This window comes from Mytilus trossulus, chromosome 10 (assembly GCF_036588685.1).
Source record: "Mytilus trossulus isolate FHL-02 chromosome 10, PNRI_Mtr1.1.1.hap1, whole genome shotgun sequence".
Taxonomy (NCBI): Eukaryota; Metazoa; Mollusca; class Bivalvia; order Mytilida; family Mytilidae; genus Mytilus; species Mytilus trossulus.
In genome coordinates, this window is record NC_086382.1 from 37,167,255 (window position 1) to 37,173,254 (window position 6,000).

The 6,000-nt window shown below is 32.7% G+C and overlaps 1 protein-coding gene across 7 annotated transcripts in view; it reads right to left on the reverse strand.

Annotated features, from left to right (window-relative positions):
• LOC134687302 (protein Son-like) overlaps positions 1-3,028 on the reverse strand; it is a 31,920-nt gene extending 28,892 nt beyond the window's left edge. For 6 of the 7 annotated variants that reach the window (XM_063547477.1, XM_063547475.1, XM_063547481.1 and 3 more), the window contains exon 1: positions 2,877-3,028. The gene's annotated coding sequence lies outside the window, so the exon portion shown is untranslated. The remainder of the gene's footprint in view (positions 1-2,876) is intronic. The other variant, XM_063547476.1, reaches the window with a different exon arrangement.
• Between the last annotated feature and the right edge of the window lie 2,972 nt (positions 3,029-6,000).

Genomic DNA, 6,000 nt, shown 5'->3' on the forward strand with positions numbered 1-6,000 from the left:
TCAAACGTACCCAACGTTACTATTGTTGACGTAACGTTATTGTAACGCAAACTTGGATGGGATCTGAATTATAGAATTGAAAGCAACACAACGTCTTTTTATTGCCTACAAAAGCGAAGTACTAACCCTAGCATCATAGCATCTTACATATTGTGCATTTAATTTTGCAATGATTATTATGTATCATTATTTAATAAATACAATTTGAAAATATTATTTTTCATACTTTTCACTCGTTCTACACGATATCCCCATTTTAATATCGATAATTTCCGTAGATATTTCACGTTTTATACCCGATCCAATGGCATTTTATTAGAAAACCGGATGTGGGTATGCGCAGCCTAGAACGACAATTTGACTATTCGTACCCGCATGCGGGTACGCGCAGACACTGCCTTTTAATTAATAGCAATTTGATGTTATAGCACCTGCACTTCAGTAAGGTTTTCATAGGTATTAAAAAGGGGCAGGGAAATAGATATACAATGGGATTGCATCTTTTTTCATAAGTGGGGCTAGTTGACACTAATAAATACTTTGTGATTCATCTATTTGTCCCGAGTGAGGCTTGATGGCAAACCTTATTTCTCGGGATTTCAACCATTTTCATAAGTGGGGTATGTTGTTCGACCTTTTTGCAATAGGATTTCACCCTTCTTTTTTTTTAGGGGCGAGTTGGCAAACAAGAGTGTGGCGTTTTTTATATAGTGAGGCGAGTTTGTGAAAAAGTGGGGCAATTTGCCATTGGGGCGATTTGTCATGGATTTGATGAAACTTACATAAACATGATAAATGACGAGATAAATGAAAAATGAACGAATTAAGACTTGCAAAAAGTACGAAATTACTGTTGATACGGTTGCAAAAGTATTAAACAAGCTTTGTTTAGAGAAAAATAAGGTTACACTCGTGTTTTGTCGTTTATAAGCTTCGCTCAAATGTTGCTTTTCGGCTTCACTATGTTTATAGCGCTGCTGGATAACTCGGACTAAAACAAACTCGGACTATAACAAACTCGGACTATAACAAACTCGGACTATAACAAACTCGGCCTACCATTATTCATATGCAGAAATATATTGAACCAACTCGAACTACGATAATACTGTAATAAAAAAAATTCTTATATATTAAAATTATATACGAATTTATGAGATTGTAATGAATATTTTTGAAAAAAAAAGATCGTATATAGAAAGGATTAATATTTGTTACATCAGTTGAATTAGATATGTTTAAATGAGGGTAATTAACTTATACTTGAAATATTATTGTGATTTATGATGTTTATTGACAAAAGAAATTTTAATGATTGGCGTGTGTTCGTGTTTTTATTGTGTTTAATCCTTGGTGTTTATGATTAGTAAATAAACAAAGACAAATTTGATTGACAGTGAATGGCTTCTTAACAATTTTACTTATCTGTAATGGATTCAGCATTTGAAAAGTAATTATATTCAAATGGTCACATCAAACAGATACAATGTTTTTAGAAAGGCAAGCCGAGGCAAACATTTATTATACACGTATCCAAAAATAGATTTGAAATAAAATTGAAAAAACAACAGAGATTTCTTTGATTTTACCAAATTCTTCTATAAAATAACATGAAAAAAAAATCCATTATCATTTTCAACATGGGTACCGACCACTGCGTCGAGTGTTCTAGAAAAGTTACAACAAAGCAACATGCCTTACAGTGTGATTCCTGCTACTGAAATAAAATTTGTAAACTCTATGTTTTCTTTATTCTTAAAAATAGTATTACATTGTACAGATAAATCACACCAAGAGACCACCATACAAAATATGATCAGAAACCAGAAATGCTACAATTCACTGAATTGTCTTACAATAATTAACACAATATTTGTAATAATAAAAAAAAACAAAAAAACTGAAGTCCAGTTATACCCAATACAAGACAAGACACATTTAATTGGATATTTAGTTCTTAATTCCGTGAAATAACAGGTACTTGGGTGATTAGATAGGTGTCAAAGGTACATGTGCCAGTTGTTTGTTTAACCTATGGTGATTAAAAAGGTGTCAACTATACACGTGGCATGATGTCATAATCAATAGGGCTCTTCACGGTTAGTTCGGCCATATTGGATAGGGGGCAGATTTTTTAGAAAGAGGTGGAAATAGTATGAAAGTGTGGGAAATCCTATGTGTGTTTCCAAGCAACTGCTCTGTTTTAATGATGTTTTCCCGTATTTTTAACACCATTTTTACCTCTATTCTGAAAATCTGCCCCCTATCCAATATGGCCGAACTAACCGTGAAGAGCCCTATTAAGATATGCATATAATAACAATTTATTCTGAGAGGGAGATTTTTACAATTAATACTACAAAGACAAATCAGTGGTAAATTCAGGGCCGTAACTAGCCTCTTGTAATAGTGAGGCAAAAATGTATTTGCTGAGCGGAGCGAGGCGAAAAATAATTGGCGAGGGGTCTGGGGGCCGCTCAAGGCCCACAGAGGCTCTGAGAAAAATAACGCAAAATCGTTCGTTTATCGGACTCTTTCTGACATTGAAACACAATTAATTTTTAGCTTTTTTTTTGACAATATTCTGATCTCAAAGCAAAATCATAGACTCATTGTAATTAAGACTTGAAGCAAAAATCGTAATTCTCATAATCATTAATACCGGATCCGTCTGCCTGTTCTCGTCTTGTGTTGTGCTTAGACATTCCAATTAATTAATTTCCATTAACAACAACCAACATTATACTTATATTCTTCTAGTAGTCCGAGTTTGGTATAGTCCGAGTTTGTTATAGTCCGATTTTGGGAGGCCGAGTTTGTTATAGTCCGATTTTGTTATAGGCCGAGATATCATGGATTCGTTTATAGATACTTACATCTTTACCTGGGTTATATGTTAAGGAATAATGTGATCAATGTTATCCTTAATATCATTTTAACAGTTAAAAAGTCTGAAAATATAATGTTTTTTTGTTTTCGTTTTTTTGCATGGCAGATATGCTAAGGGGAGATAATGAAAAGCGATATATCTTACTACCGCTCTTTGATCTATTTAATTAGATAACACAACGTACCTTTAAATATTACGGTGAAAGGTCAAAACCGAAATTATAACACTAGTACTGTAGTATAATAGTCCCAGGTCAAAACGCTTTCCCGCCTCGGAAATTTAACAAAAGATTTCATATCACAACACATAAAAAAATCACGCAGTTGTTTCTAGCAACAATCAGTTTGAAATATTGGTGACGAATTAAAAATTTTAAGACATCGGAGACAATATCTGAGGATGTCTAATTTTTTGCAATAGAAAAAAAAATAAGAGGCTGACTGACCTAAGGGGTCCCCGCTCCAGTCACGCTTTCAGTGATTCCCTATATAACCAAATTTTCCCCACGAGAGGAGGGGACCTGGGCCTCCAGACCCCTCTGTATCCGCTTGTGATCTAGGAACTGTTGTCTGTAATTAAAACAATTGTTAAATGTAGTGGTAATGGCAATTTTAAAAATGAAATCAAAAATGTTACCAAAAATTCCAGTTCTTTCCAATTCTAAAAAGTTTCTAATGGGAATAAAGAATAAGTTTAAAAAAAACTATTTGTGGTTTGCAAGTATATATCTGCAATAGTTTTTCAAATGTCTATTTTTAGTTTAACATTTTCAATACAAAAGGTTAAGAAATATACCGTAAAATATAGTGTGAAATGTCGGTAACACTGAAAGAATCTTGAGTAACAAGACAGACTTGGTCACAGGAAGGAATTATTTTCTCAAAACAATTGCTTTATTTCATAGTTTATGAAAAATACATCATTTCAAATTGGTCAAACTATTGGGAGATAACAGCAAACAATGTCATTTATCTTTTGAAACTGAAGTTGTAAGATGAAAATCTGCCTAGGTAATGCAAAATTTCCAAATAAATAGATAGCCTAGTTGCTACATAGATATTGATAGCAGCTAGGCTACTCGCTACACGTTCAATAGTCATAAATCTACGTAGCACTACGTAGCCGCTACGACATTGAACACAACCCTACATGTATGCGTTCACGGTGACACGTTCCGGAACCGGTACATTTTGAGATGATACCACCGTGGTCCGCGCTAATCAATATAATACAATTCATTAAAAACAATAAATATTAAAATGAAAAGCAGTATACGAACAATGTCGGAAAAAAAGTATATTTCCCGTTACTCGATACGAAACCGAGCTCAACAAAGACTCACTCATTCTCCTGTTTCTGAAGATCGTACAAGAAAATCAATATAAAAAAAAATCCGACAGAAATGACGAAATGAGAAACAACATTTAACAAAAACAATTAAAAAAAACCTACAAAGTTAACCAATAATCAAGTAACACGGAAAAGCCTAACAAAAGCATTTCACATCTACCGAAATATTTTTTTTACTTCATAAAATACATGTATATCCTGAATTATTCAAGTACTAGTATCACCTTTCTAGGCAGATATAAGAATATGTGGTATGAGAGCGAATGAGACAACTCTCCATCCAAGTCACAATTATTTGAAAGTAAACAATTAAGTAAGGTCTCAAACACAGAGCCTTGTATCACAACGAAGAGCAATCTATGTAGAAACCCAACAAAATGACTGACTAGAGCAAAACACTTCAAACAGAAAAACCAAAGGTCTAATCTATATAAAAAAAAACGAGAAACACTTTTGCACCACATCAACAAACGACAACCATTTTGTCATTTCGTAGCCTTTAATAGCTGACTATACTATATATATATACAACTCGTCTAAACATCAACCCAACAATGTTAGATCTGTAAATTTGCTTTCGCAAATATTTGGTTATATATATGCGGTATGGGCTTTGTAGGCTCATTGCTGAAGGCCGTAAGGTGACCTATATTTGTTAATTTCTGTACCAACCTTCACTCTTACATGATGTAGTGGTGTAACATAACAATATAGAAAGACACGCTCTGAAATATCACTTGGAATGGCTTAACTCAATCAAAAACACATATTAACAAAACAAGTAAACATATATCGAATGAATAAATTTGATATATGACACAATATAAATGCAATGTTAATAATAAAAAAAAGCGGGATGCCAATTTGCGACCAATTTTTAAAGTCTTATAGTGACACATGATGTTCGAGAAGGCTCCCTACACAAAAACGTTCATACGAATATCATTGCGCTAAACTATCTAAAATCGTTTTGCAAGTACATGTATATGTACGAGTAAATTTGGGTTCATAAAGAATTCATTTGCTTGTTTACGTAAACAACACTGACATCAAATGCACTGGGGTTTTTTCAAAGTAGGACTACTTTTACATACTAAGTATGTTCTAATTATAGGTTAAACAATACTTGGTCATGTTTTATGAAGATTTAAGCCCAAGGCGAAGCCGAGGGCTTAAATCTTCATAAACCATGACCAAGTATTGTCTGACCAATTTAGAACATATTCACACTTTCGAGTGACCTTACAAAATTAGCCTTTTCCATTGTGATATTCAAACCTTTAAAAGAGTTCACATTTTATAATGAACCAAATGTAAAACATAGGTAATCATTTCAATGGATGGAATGAAATAGCACTGACATATAGTTTGTGAGGACCGAATGGATAATTTGTTTTTCTTCTGCTTCAGGTAAAATTTAATACTAATAAAGTTTGAGATTTTTTTTTATTTTGAACAAGCAACACAATGTTATACAAATCCCCTTTTTAAAAATTTGATTTTTTTTTATAAATATAAACTCTGTATAAGCATTTAAATTCAGACAATTCAACGTTAAATGCTTACTTTTTTATTGATAACTTAATATGTATTGTGTTTCTCCATAAAAAAAAATCCTTTGCTTTATATATCAGCAGTCTGAAATTGTTTTCTTGAAAGAAAAAAAATCCCTCAAATGCCCGGTTTATAACAAATGATTAATATTTTACCTACATCCATACTCCAATTGTTTTTGTTTATTCTTTATTATGTTTACCATT